Genomic DNA, 21,524 nt, shown 5'->3' on the forward strand with positions numbered 1-21,524 from the left:
GCTTGTTTTCTTGCCTGAGATCAACATGGCCTATACGTGCAACAAGTGGTAGTTGATGACGCTGTATCGGAAGCAAAAGTAAGAGGACTGGAGTGGCGAGTGACAACTAGGGATGTACAAAAGTCACTTACCTTTGCGGAGCTTGGATTCATGGTGGGGGGAGGCGCTCTGTCCCTCCCCCCAGAATCCTCCCTGGGCCGGCTCCGCTCTGCAGCAGCTCCGCGGAGCCGCCGGCCAGGGCCGTCCGCAGCCGGAGTTCCGGCTGTGGACGGGCTGCTGCGGACGCAAATGACAGCCGCCATAGCGGCCTCCACTTGCGTCCTGCGAAGCTGCTGTGATAGGCTATGTAAGTATTTACGTAGCCTATCATGGCAAGCCAAAAAAACCAACCACAACAGCGTACACAAATGGCGGCAGCTACGGCGGTCGCTATTTGCCTTCCCTATTTTTAGCCGTTTTAGCCTACGTAAATATTTATGTAGGCTATTATGGCGAAAAACAAGGGGAACGCAAATAGTGTAGCGGGCACCATTTGCGTTCCCCCCCCCATTTTAGCCTATGTAAATATTTACGTAGGCTATTATGGCGAAAAAAACGGAACACAAATAGCGCCCACTACGCTATTTGCATTCCCCTTGTTTTTCGCCATAATAGCCTACGTAAATGTTTACGTAGGCTAAAACGGCTAAAAATAGGGAACGCAAATGGCGGCCGCCATAGCTGCTGCCATTTGCGTATGCTTTTTTTTTTTTTTTTGGCTTGCCGTGATAGGCTACGTAAGTATTTACGTAGCCTATCATGGCTATGATGAAGAAGCGAATGGCGGCCGCACAGCAGCCGCCATTCGCAAGTCAGCGCAGACGGCAGCAGGTAAGTGCTCCATTTTGCGCGCCTTTCGTGGGGCAGAGGGGCGGGGGCCTTCGTTCTGCCATGGATTTCGGGGGGGCGAATGCACTGGCATTCGGCCTCACCAAGATCCGTGGCGGAATTCTCTGACATCCCTAGTGGCAACCCTCCAGGGAATAAGAGAAGACAAAGAGTTCTTAGACAGAACAGTGTGGAACTACAGCAGCAAAGTGAAGAACAGAAGCTAGAAGAGCAACAGCAAGCTGAGTAGGGATGGCGGAGAATTTCTCCCCGAAACTTCGGGGGGCCGAGCACCAACGTGTTCGGCCCCCGGACAAGTTTCGGGGAGAAATCCTCCGCACCCCCCCCGCCCCCCGCACCCCCCCCCGGGACGGGACTTACCTTCCCTGAATGTCCCTCCCGGCGGTGGGTCCGGCTGGCGGTTCGTCCGGTGTTCGAGCGGGGCGGGAGCGGCAGCCGGTCTTTCGACCGGCTGCCACCCCCGCCATTGCAATGAAAGAAAAAAAAAACACCGTCCCCTGATAGGCTACGTGACGATTCACGTAGCCTATCATGGCTAGATTTGCAAAGTCAGCTGTGATAGGCTACGTGAATCGTCACGTAGCCTATCACTGGTGACTTTAAAAAAAAAAAAGTGTGTACGGATAATGGCGGCCCCCATAGGGAGCCGCCATTCGCGTTCCTTATTTGGTCACTGTAGTCTACGTAAATGTTTACGTAGACTATGGCGAAAATAAGGGCAACGCTATTTGCGTTGCCCTTATTTTCGCCGTAGTCTACGTAAACATTTACGTAGACTACAGCAACTAAATAAGGAACGCGAATGGCGGCTCCCTATGGGGGCCGCCATTCGCGTACGCGCTTTTTTTTTTTTAAAGTCACCCGTGATAGGCTACGTGACGATTCATGTAGCCTATCACGGCTGACTTTCCAGATCTAGCCGTGATAGGCTACGTGAATCGTCACGTAGCCTATCAGGGGACGTTGTTTGTTTTTGTTTTTTACTTTCGTGTTTGCGGCCGGGCGAGGCGGGAAGCCTCCTCCCCGGCCTGAATTTCGGCCGGGCGAGGTGGGAAGCCTCCCCCCCCGGCCTGAACTTCGCGGGGGGAGCAGCGAAGCGCTCCCCCCCACTGCGAACAAGCTGCGAGAAAAGGTAAGTGACTTTCGTCCAGCCCTAAAGCTGAGGCAGAAAAGGAAACTGCTGAGGTGAGGAAAAATGAAGTAGAGGTTACTCCATGGAAAAGGGTGACAGTGAGGAGCAGAAGAACTAGAAGCCACTCTGCACCAGTGGAAGCAACAGAACTATGGAACCGTTTCCAGGTACTGGAGAATGAGACTGGAGGGCAGCCTGCAGGGTAGGGATGTCAGAGAATTCCGCCACGGACTCAAGGGAGGAATCCCATGGAATCCCCCCAGGATGGAGCTTACCTGGCAGCAGATGCAGCAATGGCGGTGGCTCCGGTGGCGGCCCCTCCGGCTGGTCTCCTGGCCGGCCGCTGCTGCCATTTGCGTCCTTGCAGTCAGCTGTGATAGGCTATGTAAGTAATTACGTAGACTATCATGGCAAAGAGCGGGGACACAAATGGTGGCTGCTACATCATTTGCACCCCCGCTCTTTGCTGTGATAGGCTTTGTAAGTATTTACGTAGCCTATCACGGTAATATACCGCCATTTGCATGGCTGCCTTTACCATGATAGGCTACATAAATACTTACGTGGACTATCACAGGCGACTGCAAGGACGCAAATGGTGGCCGCTATAATGGCCACCATTTGTGGCCGCAGCAGCCCGGCCATGGCCAGAACTCTGGCTGTGGCCAGCCCTGGCTAGCAGCTCCACAGAGCCGCCGTGGAGCACAGCCGGCCAGGGAGGATTCCGGGGGGAGGGACGGAGTGCCTCCCCCCCACTGCAGATTGCCTGGCACGGAGCAAGGTAAGTGTTTCATACATTATGGAGGAAGAATTACAGGGGAACCTGCATGAGAGTGAGCAAGAGGCTGAAGGTCAGTCAAGCAAAGGTGATGAAACCAAGGCCTACAACAACATGAAGAGAAGAGGAGGAATAGTGGGAGACTCCTTGCTGCATGGGATCGAAACCCAAGTATGTCGCAAAGACCCATGGACTTGCCAGGTATGCTGTCTCCCAGGAGGACAGATTAGAGATGTGAGTGAAGGGTTGCCTGCACTCATAAAGCCCACTGACAGGTATCCCTTTCTTCTCATCCATGTGGGAACAAATGATCCACTTCATAGCCAAGCGGAGCTACGAAGAAATCACATCAGCCTTTGAAGCTTTGGGAAGGAAACTCAAGAACTTTGGGGCCCAGATAGTTCTCTCATCCATCCTTACAGTACTTAGGATAGAAAGGGAAAGAAAAATACTCCAAGTGAATGACTGGTGATGAAGGTGGTGCAGACTCAAGAGATTTGGATTCTGGGACCATGGGCTAAACTTCCTAGAAGATGGTCTGTTGGTAAGGGATGGGTTGCACCTCACAAGGGCTGGGAAGAACGTGTTTGGCCATAGCATGAAGAACTTCATCAGGAGGGCTTTAAACTGAATCCTATGGGGGAGGGAGAGAGATGTAAAGTTGGGGGTACGAATGGACAAAGGCTCATGGACCACAGTGCAGAGAACACATCTAATAGCACCCAATAATAGTCTTCACAAACATGTAGGAAGAAAGCCAGACTATAAAGCTCATGGTCTTCAATGTCTATATACTAATGCTCAGAGTATGGGAAACAGGCAGAGCAAACTTGAACTCTTAATACGGGAGGCAAATTGTGACTTGATAGGTGTAACTGAAACTTAGTGGGATGACTCTTACGACTGGAATACAGCAATTGAAGGATATAACTTGTTCAAAAAGAACAGGAGGAACAGAAGCATTGGCCAGAATTACGGCTGCAGCCAGCCCAGGCCAGTGGCTCCATGAAGTTGCCGCAGAGCGGAGCTGGCCGGGGAGGATTCCGGGGTGGGGACGGAGCGCCTCCCCCCCACCGCGGATGGCCCCAGCAGAACCAGGTAAATGTTTCGCACACCCCTAGGAGGATGAGCTTGGTAGCCCCATCGAGAGCATCTGGGTTAAAATAAATGGAGCAAAGAATAAAAGGAACCTGGTGGTCAGAGTTTACTACCAGCCACCCAATCAAGGAGAAGATGAGGATGAAACTTTTGAAAAGCAAATTGCCAGTGTTTCAAGGAAGCATGATGTACATAGTAGTGATGGGGGACTTCAATTTCCCTGATATTAGTTGGGAGACAAATTCTGCAAAACATGGCCCTTCCAAGAAATTCCTGACTTGTGTTGCAAATAACTTCCTCCTACAGAAAGTAGAGGAAGGAGCTAGAGGATCAGCTATCCTTTACTTGATCCTAACCCACAGAGATGACTTAGTGGATAAAATAGCAGTTACAGGAACTCTGGGGGAAAGTGACCATGTTATACTTGAATTCTTGGTTCTAAAGGAAGCAAAAGCCACGTGTAGCCAAACACATACCCTGGATTTTAGGAAAGCCAATTTTAATAAACTCAGAATAATGATAAGTAAGGTCCCATGGCAAATGACCCTAATGAGAAGAGGAGTCCAAGATGGGTGGGAGTTTTTAAAAAAGGAAATTCTCAAGGCACAAACAATTCCAACAAGAAAAAAAGGTGGAAGACAACAGAAGAAGCCAATGTGGCTTCACAAAAAGCTAAGAGATGACCTGAAAACAACAAAGCACACATATAGAAAGTGGAAGGGAGGCCAAGCAACAAAGGAAGAGTACAGGCAGGGAGCACAGAATTGCAGGGATGGTGTCATGAAGCCTAAAGCTGAGAACAAACTGAAGTTAGCGAGGGATGTTAAAAGCACCAAAAAGGTTTTCTTCAGATACAGTACATGCATAGTAAAAGACAGAGGAAAGACATGGTGGTTCAGCTATTAAATAAAGATGTCAAAATGATAACAGATGACAAAGAAAAGACAGAAGTGCTCAATTCCTGAGCCCCAAACTTACGTAGTCTATCACATCTATGTAAAAAAAAAAGAAAAAAAATGAGACTGCAAATGGTGGTGGCGGCAGCCAGTCGGAAGACCAGCCGCTGCTGCCGCCGCCGCCGCTGGAGCCGCCGCTGTCCAGAACATCTGCCCCAGGTAAGTCTCGTCCCAGGGGGGATCCATGGGGTGGCGGGGGGGTGGCAGGCCATTTTGCCATGGATTTCGGGGGGCTGAATGCCAGTGCATTTGGCCTCACTGAAATCCGTGCCAGAATTCTCCACCATCCCTACAACCAAGTGCTTAACAAACAAGTCACTATGGACCACCTCAGACCATTCTTGGCCTGGAGCAAAGGAAGCACCTTTATGCTCCTTAATGTTTAATGTGGATGCTACTGTGCTGGACAAGTATGTTGTCTTCACCACCATTGCAGACATAGAATAAATTCATAACCTTTTTACTTCAAGGGCCACACATATCAGATGCAAGGCCAGGGACTGCACATGCGAGTACACATGCACACACACACACACAGTGTACACACACATGCAGAAACATGCACATGCATGCACACACACACACACACACACAATTCCCTTGCACACTTTACCCTGCACGCATATACACAAACATTCCTGTTCCCCATATGCATACCCACCCTCCCACACTTTCCCCCACATGCACACATACATGCACACAACCCTCCCCCACATACACACACACCCTTCTGCCCCCACCCTACCCCTTTCTCCCTGCCCCTCATACAGATACACATACTCTTTCTACACACACACACATGCTTTCCCACACATGTATACATACATGCACACACACCCTCTCCCCGCATACACACATACTGCCCCCCCTACATACACACACACCCTTCTCCCCACACATACACATATACACACACACACACACATTCTCTTTCCCCAGTACATACATGAACACAAACACACACTTCCCCCCAGAAGAAACACACAAACACTCCTCCTGCCACACACACACACACGCACACACACACACTTCTCAGGACATGCAGGGATGGGATGGTTTAAGAATGTGCTGAGATGTGTGGGGGGGGCAGGGGAGTGTTTGTGGGGAAGACTGTCACCAGGTGACCTGTGTGTCTTGCTCAGTCTGCTGTCCAGGTGCTAACTGTGGATGGGCAACTTCAAAACCCCTGGTCTCCCTTCTTAAAACAGGCTCAAAACAGACTTAGATTGGACAGACCTTCAAATACAGGACTGTCCTTGGTACTGTAGGTCACATAGTCATCCCAAGAGAATGGGATGTTAGGAGTCCTCACCCCATCCTTCTTGTCCCTGCCACTGCTGGCTCTCCATGGTGGGAGAAATACCTCCCATGGAAATACCTCCCATGGTATTTCTCCCATGGAGAAATACCTCCCATGGTAATACCTCTCCATGGTGGGAGAAATACCTCCCATGGAAATACCTCCCATGGTATTTCTCCCATGGAGAAATACCTCCCATGGTAATACCTCTCCATGGTGGGAGAAATACCTCCCATGGAAATACCTCCTATGGTATTTCTCCCATGGAGAAATACCTCCCATGGTAATACCTCTCCATGGTGGGAGAAATACCTCCCCCCTCAGGAAGTGTGCTATTCTGCTCAGGGCCCAGCAGCACCAGGAATCATTGCTCCGAAGGACTTGTGCAGATGCAACGTTGTTGAGCTTGAACTTGTGCATCGGTGCACCATCTCCTAGGATAAGGCCATCACAGTGAGTTCCTGGTTTTATAACAGACTTCAGTAGTGTGGAGGGGAGGGACTGAGGGAAGCGCTGCTAATGATGTTGGCTCTATAAATTAGAGATATGAAAGCATCTATCAAGGTTATTGTGGGCTCACCATAAAGAATCTGTGTATATCCTATCGCCTAAGTAGTTAGCAAGTAATTTGGCACACCACTGGGAAGTAATTCCTCATATTTGAGAGGGGCAGAGGTTGCTATTCAACCTTGGAAAAATATTTCATGTGAAAACATAATTTTTGCCTCTCTCTGTCTCTGTCTTTCTTTCTCTTTTTTTGCTTCTTGCTTAAAGGAAATCAGATGCTGTAATGAATGTATTTCAACAGAAATGGAGTGAAAGGCGCTTTCTCATCAGCCTTTGTAGAAATGCAGAACATTTGGAAAATTTTCCTATCAAGAAAACGACATAAGTACTATCCTTTTCTCAAAAGAAAGGATTCAATGAATATTATAGAGAAGATTCTTGACAGTTCGTTTTCCTTGGGGGTAGCAAGAGGTTTTACATTTGAAGCTTCCCCAAATTATGTGTGTGTGTGTGTGTGTGTGTATGTATATATATAATCAGTTTCTCATATATAGTCTTCTGTGAAAATGTCGCGTCTGGGGCTCATTTTAATGTTTCATGTCAAAGAGACTTCACATTTATTCCAATTGGTAGCCATTTCAGGGATAAAAAATAAGGTTAATCTACCCTGATTGGAACCATGGCAAGTTTGTCACCAGAGAATCCTACTTAAGCCTCTTCAGTCTCACAAACTCTCTACAATCTCCTTGGCATGAAAATTGTGCAACTGAACTAATGAAGGGAGATCGATCTGTCTGTCTGTCTGTCTGTCTATCTATCTATCTATCTATCTATCTATCTATCTATCTATCTATCTATCTATCTATCTCCCAAGCTTTGGGCAATCAAACATATCAGTGAAAGGAGATCACACCACATCACTTAAAAAGACTGGATGATATTTAAAATAATAATAATAGTAGTAGCAACACCACCAACGTCACCACCACCAACAACACATCACTCTAGACTAGGGTGCGGAAGGTTTTTTTTTCTTTTCTTTCTCTTTAAAGGGTTGCATTCCCTTGGGGGTTATCTGTTAGGGACTGCATGACAGTTGTGGGTGGGGCCACTGCCAAAAGTCCACCCCTTCTCTCTCTCTCCCCCCTCTCCCTCTCTCTCTTTCTTTCTCTCTCTCCACCCCATTTCTTTCTCTTTCTGCCACCCCCTTTCTCCCTCTCTCTCTGACCACCACCACCTTTGGTCTTCTCTGTCTCTCTTCCTCACTTCCCTCAGCAAAGGGCAGTAAGGAAGGTCCCTCAGACCTCTGGCAATTTCACTCTTGCCAGAAGACTTTACTGATGGCTTGCAGAAGGCTTTTGGAACTGGACTGAGGGTGGCATGCAATCCTAGGACCACACAGGTTGCCCAGCCCTGCTGTAAGCCAGTGTTTTTCATACTCTTAGCTGCTGAGGGATGTTTTTGATTTCCGAATTAACAATAAAGTCATACATCACTAATACCCCACAAGACTTACTTTCAGGGACTGTAAGAGCTACCCTCCTTCAAAAGAGCCCACATTCCATGTCTCTGCATGAGCCACCATTGTGTGGCAGGCTGAGAGGAGCAACATGCCGAGATGGAATGGGCACAATTCCAACCCTAGACCAAATGGTGACCAGAGGAGAAGCATCTTCAACACCCCATCCATTTGTTCAGTTTTGAAATACCTTATTGTTCAGTTGCACATGTAGTCCATTTCAGGACGTTGATGCACAATGTGCATGCAATAATATATATCCCAAATCATGTAAGACAGTAACTTGTTTTATTTCTTACCTGCTTTTCATTTTAAAATAATCCCAAAGTGGGATGCAAGCAATAAAACACAGTACAACATTAACGGGAAACATAATCTTTGATGTGGAGTGGTATATAAATATATATATATATATTTATATATGTATAAATATTATAAATGAATGAATATATAAATATTGTGAATAAATATTGTGGTATATAAATATTGTGAATGAATGAATGAATGAATGAATAAATAAATAAATAAATAATCAAATGGGGGGGGACAGTAATATCTTGCATGATGTAGCAAAAGAACATAGAAGAAAAGTCAGCCAAAAGCCTGCGTAAACAAATAGATCTTTAGCTGGCCCCAAAAGCTTGTCAGACTTGGCATATTTAGATCTTGCACACATAGATCTAGGGGCTGCCACTTACACATTGCTGAAAAAGAGGAAATTCCAAAAAGGAGGGCAAAAGAAGCCACAGATTTGTATAAAATTTGCTCATGGTTATTTATATGTATAGACAGATGCACATTTAGAAATAATTACTTTAAGCAAGCAATCCTATGGGAATAGGTGACCACCTCTGAACTCAGAGGCAACCACCTATCCAATGCAGGGTGGGCGGAGCATGGAGGGGATCTTCTTCTCCGTGCTCCGGCCACCCTGCATTTGTGGTTAGACAGCCGATTTTGGCTGTCTAGCCGCAGGACTTCACGGGGGGGGGGAAGCTGGATGAAGCATAGGAAGTGGCGTACCGGCACTTCTGCACTCCCCACACCTGGGAATGCCCCCTTTTGCCCCGCTACATTGCTCTTCCAAGTGTGGAGCCAGGGGACAATCCATGCCATCTAGAGGTGGCGGGGGAGGGGGCGAGGAGGTGGCTTTCTGGGAACCAACCTTGGAGCGTGGGCTCCAAGGTTGGTTCCCCAAAACCGAAGAATTCTATGGCCATCTAGCCACTGTCTAGCGGCCATGGGATTGTGCCCTTAGTTAAATTCCAATACATCTCTCCATAATGGAGAAGATTGCAAGCAGGTGATCTGCGTGCTAACTGTCTGTTGATGGGCAAATTCAAATCCCCTGCTCTCCCTTCTTACAGTTCTTAATTGTGAAAATGATTTTGGACTGGACAGCCCTTGAAAGAGAGGGCTTCTTAAAATAAAGGATAGTCTTCTCTGTAAAGAGAATGAGAATCCTTTGTAAAGTAGGACACATGGCCACCCAAGTCTCAGTGATTGCTTCCTGTACAGCTGTTTGGATTCCACATAATCCAAGAAACCAAATAATATGATGTTCGGCTCAAACAGAATCCAACACCCAATAATCCAATTTAGGAGCTTGATCATATTCTCCCAATATCATCTTACACGTTGCCATCGAGTGTTCAGCAAATCAATATTATTCACATTACATCACCAGCATGAGTTTGATTTTTTTTTAAAATAAATTGTTTGTAATGTAACAGGGGTGTTAGCGTATTACTGATGTGCTATTTTAGTAATATTTTCCTCTCTAAATCGACGGAGGCATAGTGATTAAAACCCTTCACCCAAACAAGTGAGCATTCCTCATCTAAAAAGGTTTTATTAAGCAAATTGTCTATTTTAATGGCTTCAAAAGGCCATATGAAATTGTTGTTTCATCGTCATTATTCTTTTAACTAGTAATTACATAGCATATCATGTGTATGGTGAAATAACAGGTGTGCGAGAAAGGTTTATAATATCTGGCACAAATCCCAGAAATCAACCCATTTTGGTGTTCCTCATCTAGCCTCTGCCAAGTCTGCTTGTGTTTTCCTTGTCTGCGGATCCAAATACAGAGTGGAAGATGAAGGGGAGAGCCTAAAAAACAAGGTGGGCCTTGTCTGTTCCTGGAAGGTATCTCCTCACCTTAAACGCTCCTGGATATCCGATTTCCAGCCTTGTCGCAGTGCTCGGGAGGCTTAAAAGAGCAGCGTCTACTTCACAGGAAGGTAATAAGGCATTGCAAGACTAACTTCACACTTCGCTCGTCTGTTGAGGGGGTGGCTCCTTCTCAACAATACCCCAATGTTTTGGTAGGCCGGCTCCAGTCCACTTAGCATGTGAGTAGGCACGGGTGGAATGCCAGGTATGTCTACAGAGCAAAGCAGCATAGGCAGGCTGACGCCAGGAGAGAATAGGCAGGTAGCTATTGAGTTACAGGATTTCTACAAATCTAATCCATGTGTAATGTGAGACTTATTACAGAGTCAGCCTTTGCCAGGCCTACGGAAGTCTGGGGCTAGAAACAGCCCAAGAAACAATGATTCCAGTTAACTCATTACAACCCAATGTCAGCCGAGCAAAACCAATGGATATTTTTTTTTAAGAAGAAATCCTTGTAATTCACTTTATAAACAATTGTGATTATCAGCAACATCTTAACTTCCTTAATAACTGTGTAATGCTTAACATGAGAAACTGCTGATAAGCCCTTAGGCAACGGTACCTTCATGGTAGCACAAAAGGTTTGTTGAACAGCTCTGGAAAGAGAGAGTATTGTGAAACATAGCAACCAAATGAAGGTGAACCAATGGCTCCCAAACATTCATCAATGATTTTCTTCTTCTTCTTTGTTAGAACCTATCTGATGGTTCTTCTAATGCTTGACCAGTGAGAACATATCTCTTTTACTTGTTTCTATGAACCTGCATGGGGTTGTCTATAAAGCAGGTCACACATTTGACAACGTTGTCAACTATCTGTGTCCCCTTGTAATGATACATCACTCAAGTACAAATTCTCCCCAGTCAAGCATCCCATGCATATATCATCACACACACACACACACACACACACACACTTAAATATGTGTAAGGTATAACTGATTTCTCTGTGTAAGGACTACCTTTTCATAGCAAAGCACTGCACACTGATTAGTAATGAATCATAAATAATATTTTTATATTTTCCAAGATCATGGCGAAGATAACAGCAGAGAGGGGGAGCTTAGATCAAATGGAAGGCTGTGTGACCTTTATGGGGTGGCACCAGTGGAGACCGATTTTAGTGGGGCTGTGAATCCATTCTGGGTTTCAGTCAGAACCAACCAGACCTCTAAAGGAGCTGTCCAATGTGCTGAACCCTATCCCCACAATAGATTCAGTGCCTTGGATAGCTCCTTTAGAATTTTGGCTGGTTTTGACTGAAACCCATTGTGGATTTACAATCCCACTGAAACTGGGACTACCACCCTCCACTGGGTGGCAGAAAGCTTATTCCCTTCCCCCAGAGATCCTGGATCAGATCACTGAGGGTGTGGTTAAAGCCTCCCCCAGCCCAGGATTGCTGGGGGTAGAGAGGATTTAACCCCCTCCAGTGATCCTGCTCCTGTGTGTGTGTGTGTGTGTGTGTGCACGCGCGCGCGCATGTGTGTGTGAGTCCTGGCTGTACTGACCACTGCTCCATTCACCACCACTCATGTGCCCTCAAAAAGGGAGCCAATACAAGAGCCAATACCCCCCCCCACACACACACAATGGTTGTCCATCCCCGCACTAGTAGAAAGCACTTGCGCTCACACAGAGCAGGGTTTCCAGTTGTCACCTGTCACCCCCTACTGATTGCAGCCCTCTGTGCCATACCCATGTTGTTATGGAGAGACCCCCGACCCCCAGGACCTGCTTTTTGGAGGTCCAGAGGGCTACAGCAGAAAAGAGGGGGGAATAAGTGAAAATGGGATGCCCACGTTTGTGCAAGAGCAGTGCAAAGCCACCATTGGATACAACACCAAATATGAACTATCACTATAGCTATCAAAAATTGAAATCAATTGTTATAGGGTATCACAACATTTAGTTCCCACCTTTCCTCCAAGGAGTTCAAGGCAATGTACGGATGGTTGTTCCTTCCCCCATTTGTGGCCAGGGATCACTCAGTGAGATTCATGGGGAAGGACCATGGCTCAGTAGCATAGACTTTCCATGCAAAAAGTCACAGGTCTGATCCCTGGCATCTCCAGGTAGGTCTGGGAAAGATACCTGTTCGGAACCTTGGGAACAGTGTCGACAACACTGAGCTAGATGGACCATTGGTCTGGCTCGGCATAAAGCAACTTCTTACGTTCTTGTGAAGATTTTAACCTAGGCCTCCCCAGTCCTCGTTCAGTACTTTAACTAGGGCTGTGCAGGGACCCCCCGATCCAACTCAGGAGCTGCTTCAGAGGCCGGCCTGATTTGGCTGGGGCTGATTTGGGGGGCCTCGAATCCCGCTTTGCCCCCCACACAACCCCCCAGCTCCTCACCTGGGCCTCCTCTTCCTCTGCTGCCACCACCATCATTTCCTCTTCCTCCATTGCCGCCGTCCCCTCCTCCGCCGTCTCCTCCTCCTCCTCCTCTTCCTCCGTCACTGCTGCCACCGCCTCCTCTGTTGCAGCCACCACCTCCACTGCCACGATCACTGCCCCCGCCACCATCGCTGCCACCAGCTCTTGAGGCCTGGGTGCGCACCAGCTCTGATTGCAGGGAGTCGCCATTTTTAAAATGGCGACTTTGTTGCCATTTTAAAAATGGCGACTCCCTGCAATCAGAGCCGGCGCGCATCCAGGCCTCAGGAGCTGGCGATGGCGATAGTGGTGGCCGTGATAGTGGCAGTGGAAGCAGCGGCATCGGAAGTGGCCGTGGCCACGATGAAGGCGGTGGTGGTGACAGTGACGCCAGCGGGGGAGCGAGGGGTGATGGAGGCAGCAAAGGCAGTGGCGGTGACAACGGTGGTGGGCAGCTCAGGTGAGGGCCTGGAGGCACCAGCACGGCTGGGCTGGGGGTGCCAAAGCTCAGAAGTACACCAAGGTGCTTCGGAGAGCCCCCGGCCACTCTGGGTTACTTCGTGCCCCCTCCGCTTCACCTCAGGAGGGACTCCAAGTAGGGATGTCAGAGAATTTCGCCACGAATCTCGGGGAGGCCGAATGCCAGCGCATTCGGCCCCCCGAAATTGGTGGCAAAATGGTCTGCCCCCCCCCCCGGGACGGGACTTACCTTGGGCGAATCCTCCTGGCGGCGGCGGCTCCGGCGGCGGTTCGGTGGCTGTTTAGCGGCAGTGGCCGGTCTTCTGACTGGCTGCCGCCGCTGCCATTTCCAGTAAAAAAAAAAAAAAAAAACCAAAAAAACGCGATAGGCTACGTAAAGATTTACGTAGCCTATCACGGCTAGATTTTTAAAAAAAATACCATGATAGGCAATATAAATGTTTACGTAGCCTATCACGGCTGAGTAAAAAAACAAAACAAAACCGCGCGTACGCAAATGGCGGTGCCCATGGGCGCCGCCATTTGCGTTCCTTATTTTGGCACGTCTAGTCTATGTAAACATTTACATAGACTACGGCGAAAATAAGGGGAACTCAAATAGCGTAGCGTCTACGCTATTTGCGTTTCCCTTATTTTTGCTGTAGTCTACGTAAATGTTTACGTAGACTAGACGTGCCAAAATAAGGAACGCAAATGGCGGCGCCCATGGGTGCCGCCATTTGCGTATGTGCGGTTTTTGTTTTTTGTTTTAACTCAGCCGTGATAGGCTATGTAAACATTTACGTAGCCTATCACGGCTGACTGCAGGGACGCAAACGGTGGTGGCTACGGCCGCCGCCATTTGCGGCCCGGCCGGCCAGGATTCGGGGGTGGAGGGATGGAGCGCCTCCCCCCCGGCCAGAATTTCAGGGGGGAGGGACGGAGCACCTCCCCCCCACCGCGAATCAAATTTCGTTCAAGGTAAGTGACTTTCATACATCCCTAGCTCCAAGTGGCCCAAAGCAGCCCGTTTTGACTTGGGCTTCAGGCCTTGGGCTGAAGTGGTGCACAGCCCTAACCCTAACCCAGACCTCTCTAACCTGGGCCCCTCCATATATTTGGGACTTCATTTTCCATCATCCCCAGTCATCATGGCCAATGGTCAGGGATGCTGGGAGTTGTAGTCCAAAAGCTGTGGAGGGCACCAGGCTGGGAGGGGCTGCTCAAGCCACTACATGGCACTGGCTCTCGATATCAAATATTCAGTGCATTTTTGACATGCGTTATCCAAGCGTTCTGACAATAACTGGACAATCGACGGAGGAGAATTTGGAAGAGAATTTATGTGAGCAAATTAATTTGAGCTCTACTCAACACAGTGACTATCATCACATGGAAGCTGATCATATACAGAAGGTCAAATACTGAATAACTATCTCCATGCCACCATTTCCCTTCCTCCCTCTCTTCCTTCCCCTGTTTGCTAGAGAAGTAGGGATTATGTAAAATCCATTTGGTCTGTGTTTCACAGATTGTCAGGTGCCCTTTGTTCTTCAGTCCGCCCATCAACAGAATTAATTTTTTCTGTCCTCAAATTTGTCCAAATTCACATTTGCGCAAATGTGTATTTGCACAAATTTGCACATGCAAAAGTGTGCCAATCCCCCCCAAATGCACAAAATCCCCCCCCCCAAATGTACATTTTCATGCTTTAGCCTATGGGAAAATGAACATTTGTGGGCAGGTTTTGTTTTGTTTTTGTTGTGAAGGTTTGAGGCCTACAGAGGCAAGGAAAAGAAAAAAGGCCAGGCCTAGAGGCCTGGAGTTGGTTGGGAGTGGTATCGTTGAGAGGGGTAGTTTCATCTCCCTGGTTAAGTTTCAGTTGCATTTCCCCAGTTAAGTTTAATTTCTTCAGGTTTGAAGCAGAACTGTCATGTTTTGGGGAAGAGGTTGTAAAAAGAGTCAGAAAGACCAGGGCAGCAAGACCAGAGTCAGGAAGAATAGAGCCTGAGGAAGAAGTAAGAAGCAGCAGCCTGGAGAAGTCTAAGTACAGCTAGGGTAAAGGAACTTGCATTTGCAGCTTTTATTTTCTCTTAATGCCTTTTGTATCACTCAGCTCTATTGTGTAAATACCTTTAGTTGTGATTTGCTTTAAATTATCAGTAAACTGTTGTGGTTAAACCCTGTGCCTAGACTGTCAATCGCCCCACACCTACAGCCTAAACCCCATGTTATTGGGAAAGGGAAGGGGAAAGAAGGAAAGTAGGACTCTTAAGAAGACAACAGATCTTTAAGGAGTTGCTCAGGGGGTCCAGGTGAATGGTGGAACCCTAACATGCACATATTTTGGCAAGAAAGTTGGGCAAAATTGGGAAGGTTAGAAAAATGGTCCAGAAGTCAGTGGAATCCACCCAGCAGGGCAAAAGTTGGTTTGCTGCAGAACCTGCCAGTCAGATTCAGCAAAATCTGTTCTGTGGCAGATTTCTCTGACATCCTTAATGTTTACAGTACCGTGGAGAAAACTGCCTGGTGAGCCACCATCATCAATACAAATATCTCACCGTAGAGTGGCAGCTATCCCATGGAGCAGCTGAAACCACCTCCCATATGGTGACTGCAACATGTGTCCATATACTCAGTTATGGCAAATCATGAAATGCTTTTTGCTGGATCATTTGGCACAAGGTGAATCACTAGCCTTTAATCTGTCACAAATCTAAGCATTCTAGATCCTCGCTCATCCTACCCCTCCCCGTTGCTCCCCCCTCCCCTTTGACTGGCCTTATCCCTGCTTAACCTCTGTTGTAGGTAAGGAGACACTGTTAATCAATGCTTACATTGTGTAGGCTTCTTAAAACAGCATTCGAAACCTGCCAAAGCAAGAATGCGGAGGGTAATCTACTGTAATCTTCTCAGCGCTTGGAACACTTTTGATTAAAATGATAAGGCATTTGGAGGAGAAAAAGCATCTTCTATTATAGTGTTATTTTAGAAATAAGTATATTGAATGGAAGGGAATAGAATGCCTTTCTTTATAAAAAGTGAGACATACTTTCTGAAGGAATCTACATTTATTCCACTAAATACTGTAAAGCACTAAATAAAACACAGACTTCCTCTTGACTTAGTAACTCTCTCTCTCTCTCTCTCTCTCTCTCTCTCTCTTTCTCGTTGGTTACAAAAGCACATGCTTTAGTGGCCATGTGCTCTTGTGCCAGACATCTGCTTATTCACTTCTAGTTTACTACTCATAAGATGTATAAAGTGATTTTTAGATTAAAATGGCCAAAATGGTTAGCAAAATTTAAAACAAAACAACACAAGACAAATAATAACAGAAAAGCCAACCATAAAAATAGCCACCTAAAAAGCCCATAAAATCTATATTGTGACCTGATTTATTTATTTGTTTATTACATTTATATCTCACCTTTTTCCTCCTTAAGGAACCCACAGTAGCATACATATTCCTCCTCCTCCTCTCCATTTTATCCTCACAACAACAACCCTGTGAGGTAGGTTGGGCTGAGAGTCAGTGACTGGCCCAAAGTCAACCAATGAGCTTCCATGGCTGAGTGAGGATTAGAACCCGGATCTCCCAATTCCCAGACCAACACTCTCGTGACTACACCACACTGATGCCAAGAATTATATAACAACAGTTATGTTACTTGGTGCACCTCACCAGCAAACACTGGAAACTCTGAGAGGACTCTCACTCCAGGCACAGCAGCCGTAGATGCAGTTCAGGTTGGTGGTTCTGATGTGAGTGGGGCAGCGACTCTGCTCTGGGTTTCAGTCAGAACCAGTCAGAACTCTAAAGGAGCTATCCAAGGTGCTTCCATTTGAACCCAGAGTGGATTCACTGCCCCACTGACATCAGAACCACCAGCCTCCACTGCATAGATATCTAATGGATGGCATCCAGACTTATTCCTCTCCAGCTGATCTCCGGGAGAGGAGGACTATGCATATGGAAGAAGGGGTCATGAGGGGATGGTGTCGCTGAGTGGCAGTTTGTAAGTAGGAATGGATGGGTCTTTTTCTGGTCCTCATCAGTTTCACATGTTCTCATAAATCCACTCTGTCCTGCGTTTACATTAATCTACAAATTTTTAGAAAAAAAATCTGCTCACAAAAAAACATATTTAAATAATAACAAAATGCATAGAAATCTGAACTTCTAACAGAGCAATCCTATGGTCCCTGGGAGGGCATTCCAGAACCCATAGGATATGGTGGATTTTGCCACACGCACACCCTGACCCACATCCAGGCCATAAGAGCTATGAACTCAGAGCTACAAAATCTGGGTAGTGATTCCACACCCCACTCTTGTGACCATGGAAGATGGAGAGGGAGGGTGGAAAGGGGGCGTGAGAGTGGGCAGGGAGGGGAGAGGATATGGATCCAAAAGCCTCTCTGTTCCACTCTCCACCCCCAGCTGGGTAAGTAAGCTAGATGGACTCAGAGGCCCATCAACCTCTAAATAACAAAACAGAAGAATGGGAGGCTATAGAAGCCTTCCTCACTCTTTCTTTCCTCCTGCCTGGTTTTGTCAGCAGGGTTTTGGATTAGGGATCTATGGACTCCCTGAAGTCCGCGCAAGCCAGGCTGCATGGACCCCTGGAGGGCTTGGAGAGCGGTCTGGGAGCACACCATGGCTGCCCGCTTCTCCATGCAAGGTGCCATCTTTTATGCAAGATGGGGCTCTATATTTTCATATTTTACTGTTGTGAACAACAATGGCCATAAAGGGCCATTTCCACAACATTAGAGGCCTCTAATGTTGGGCAAATGGCCTTTTACAGCTGCCAATGTACACAGCTGTAAATATACGAAAATATAAAGACCTACCTTGCGTAAAAGATAGAGGCTTGAAAGTAGGACAGGAGGCTGCAGGGAGTGAGCATATGGGTCCAGTAAGTCCCAGCTCGCACGGCTTGGTGGCACAAGTGGTGGGGGGGGGAGTGGCGGGGTGTCTGACGGACTCCTGAACTCAGTCAGGCATCTGCACCATCCCTACTTTGGATAGATAGAGGACTCTGATATCAGATCCCTCCATCTAACAGGCATCAATCCATAGGATTGCCTTCTAAATGTATTTTCTCTCAAAGTATGCATTTCTATTAGGGTTGTCAGAGAAATCTGTAACAGCATCAAATGAGCTTAGATTTCTATGCATCTGACCATCAGGTTCCACAGCAGACTGTTTTTTCCCGTCTGTGGGAAAATTCTGTGGACTTGCAAGATTCTGTGGACTTGCAGACCAGTTTTTTTTTAACCTTCTGGAATTTTATGCAAATTCAGTTGTAGAAAAAAACATAAAATAAAAAGGGCCAAAAATGCACATTTCCCCCATAGGCTAAAGCATGAAAAATCTGCGGGGGGGGATTTGCACATTTTGGGAGGGATTTCCGCATTTTTGCAAATGCGAATTTGCACAAATGTGTATTTGCATGAATTCAGGCAATTGGGAAAAAAAGTATTCCATCAATGAGCGGAAGATCTAACAAAAGGCACCTGACAAGCATATACATGACATATACATGACATATTTGCAGACTGAATATAAAAGGACATGTCTTATTGAGAAACTAAATGTGGAGGCAAATGAGAGTAGTCAGAGATTAAGCTAAGGCTCTGTGCCTCATCAACAGGGTGGTTGGTGACGTTATCAATGGATAATGGAAGCAGATGAGAAGAGGAGGGCTTAGGAAGAGAGATGGGATGTTAGTTGGTCCTGGGAATGAGGTGATTTTATGGAACCAATCCAGTGCCACTGCCAGCTATATCAGTTCAAGTTCTGCACTCCCTAAATGTGGCGAGCACATTGCTGAGGGAGGCTACCAAACTGAACTTATAGACAATGTGTCTGTTTCCCACTCGTCTCTAGGTACCTGCTGCCTCTACAGCTGTGGATCTGAGCACCTGACAGATGGCATCCTTCAACACATGTATTACAGTACATTGTCCTTGGTTCATTCATTTGACTCAGACATTTTGTCTGGCAGATTACCAGGAGAAGCTCATTCATTTCTGATGTTCAAAAATGTGGAGCGCACTTGACATTATGAGCCACATCCATGAATTCTTTCAATGTCATGGCTATGAACTTTCTTGCAAAATATCCAGTTTCCACCTAGAAATAAACAACTTCTACACACACACACACACCTATGTGTGTCAGGTTTGAAAGACATTGTGTTTGATTATTTCTATGGCTAGGATAGTTCTGAAAATGGGTACTGCACATTTTGCTAGAAAGGAAGCCAGAATTTAGGTAAAGAATTGCATACAATTGTTTCATGGCTACAGAGAGCAGTTCAGTTAACCCATCTTAATCTCACCATTTCACTAGCTTTCCCTGTTTAGTATCACTCTCTGAAGCTTGCTTTCAGCATGGAGGAGCCTGGCTAATTTTCAGCACAGAGCACAGACTGTGAGATGCTGCGATCACTTTGACACACAAAGGGAATATTTGCTACCTGCTGCCATTAAAATAAGTCATCCTGTCTAGCATATTGGTCAGCTTCATCCTCTAAAGTGCAGATATATGAGCTGGGAAGTTTTCCAGAAACATCTTTATGAAGCTAAAGCACTCAAGAAGATCATGCTGCATTAAGCAAAGTTGTTCTGGTTAAAGCTACGTTGTCAGCATTTAAGAGTATTGTGAGAGACCTAATATTTGAAACTCTTTCTCTCTCTCTCTCTCTCTCTCTCTGAATGATTGGCCATGTGATTCCTTTCAGATTTTATGTACAGTCCTATCCTAGGCCCTATCACATAGGAGTAAAGGCACGGAACAGTATCCACTAGTGACCACCCACGAGCAGCCAGCCCCTCTGATTCCATTCGCAAGCGGCAGCTACTGCTTGCACAACAGACATGTAGTGCTTCCAGGGGAAACCTGGAATGAGTAGAAATGCTAGTTTCTGGAATGGGGTAGAGGCTGGCCACTCAAGGAATGGAAGAACCAACGGGTCCTGCTCGCGGATGGGCAGTGTTGGATACTGCCCACAGAGCTAGTACATAGGTCACTGCACTCTTTAGTTGGACCCAGCCACAACCCTGTTCCTGGAACCATCTAGTGCTGGCATGACCCCCCCCCCCCAGGCTTGCAGCACCATTTTCAGGTCGCATATGTGGGCAGCCATTTTGGTTATTTTCAACACAGGACGTGAATCTTGCGGGCAGGAGGGCACAAAGATCACTGGTCCTTTTCTGGCTCTTCTCAGTCAGTGGCTGCCATTTTAGGCTACCCAAAGTGCTTCAGAACAACACTATATTACATAGCATTGTTCTGAGGGGTCTTCTCGCAGCTGTCAGTGAAGACTGACATTTTTTCCCCTCCAGAATGACAACTGTATTGTGACGTAGCATTATTTTGGGCCATCTAAAATAGTAGCCAGTAGCCAAGAGGAGCCAAGAGAGCTCTAGTGAGTTTTGTCCCCTCCAACCTCAAACTTCATTGTCCTGGCCCCTAAATGCAGAAAAAGAAAAGAAAGAAAGAAAGAAAAGAAAAGAAAAGAAAAGAAAAGAAGAGACCTTTGAAAGTCTTTGTCTTAGAAGGTATAAACTTAAGTTGGTTTTATACCAGATTAAAACTGCAATCCTACTCACACTTTTATGGTAATATGGCCCAAACTAGATGTTTCATGGAAGATTTTTGAATGTGTCTCCCTACATAGTTTTCATATCCTAAAAGCAGCCACAGGGGCACCCCAATTTGTAGTAGGGCCATAAAATGGGGTAAGGGTCTATCCCTTTTCACCTGATCTATGGCCTCAATCCAAATTACCCCCACCCCCCACAACTAAAGCTGCTATTAATCAGGAAAGGAAATACATACCTGCAAACTGGATGAGTACAATGGTGTAGGGAAAAGGCTTATGACCCCCAATGCCATGGCAGCAATCCATGGGTAGTATCCAGTGTTAGTACTACACAGAGTAGACCCATTGAAATGAACTTATGTCCCATTAATTTAAATGGGAATACTCTATGTAGGACTGACATTGGATTCTACCCCAAATTGCTGCCCAACAGCAATGTGGTGGGTGGCAGCTGGTGGGGGGTGATACAGTGGCAGCAGTGGGGTGGGGGCAATGTAATTAGTGTATTTTATGCAATTTGCGGCCATAAAGTGCTCAGTTATATGTAAATAGCAACTGCAATTTACACGTAACTAAACATTTTGTGGCCACAAATTGTGTAAAATATGCTAATTACGACCAGAATTTGCTCCAAATACGGAATTTTCAGCTGCAATCGGTTACTGCTTGAGAAGCAAACATTGGTTCTCAGAGGACCAAATATCGGCCCTCACAGA

This window comes from Heloderma suspectum, chromosome 2 (assembly GCF_057233095.1).
Source record: "Heloderma suspectum isolate Gila_16-S chromosome 2, 16-S_ref, whole genome shotgun sequence".
Taxonomy (NCBI): domain Eukaryota; kingdom Metazoa; phylum Chordata; class Lepidosauria; order Squamata; family Helodermatidae; genus Heloderma; species Heloderma suspectum.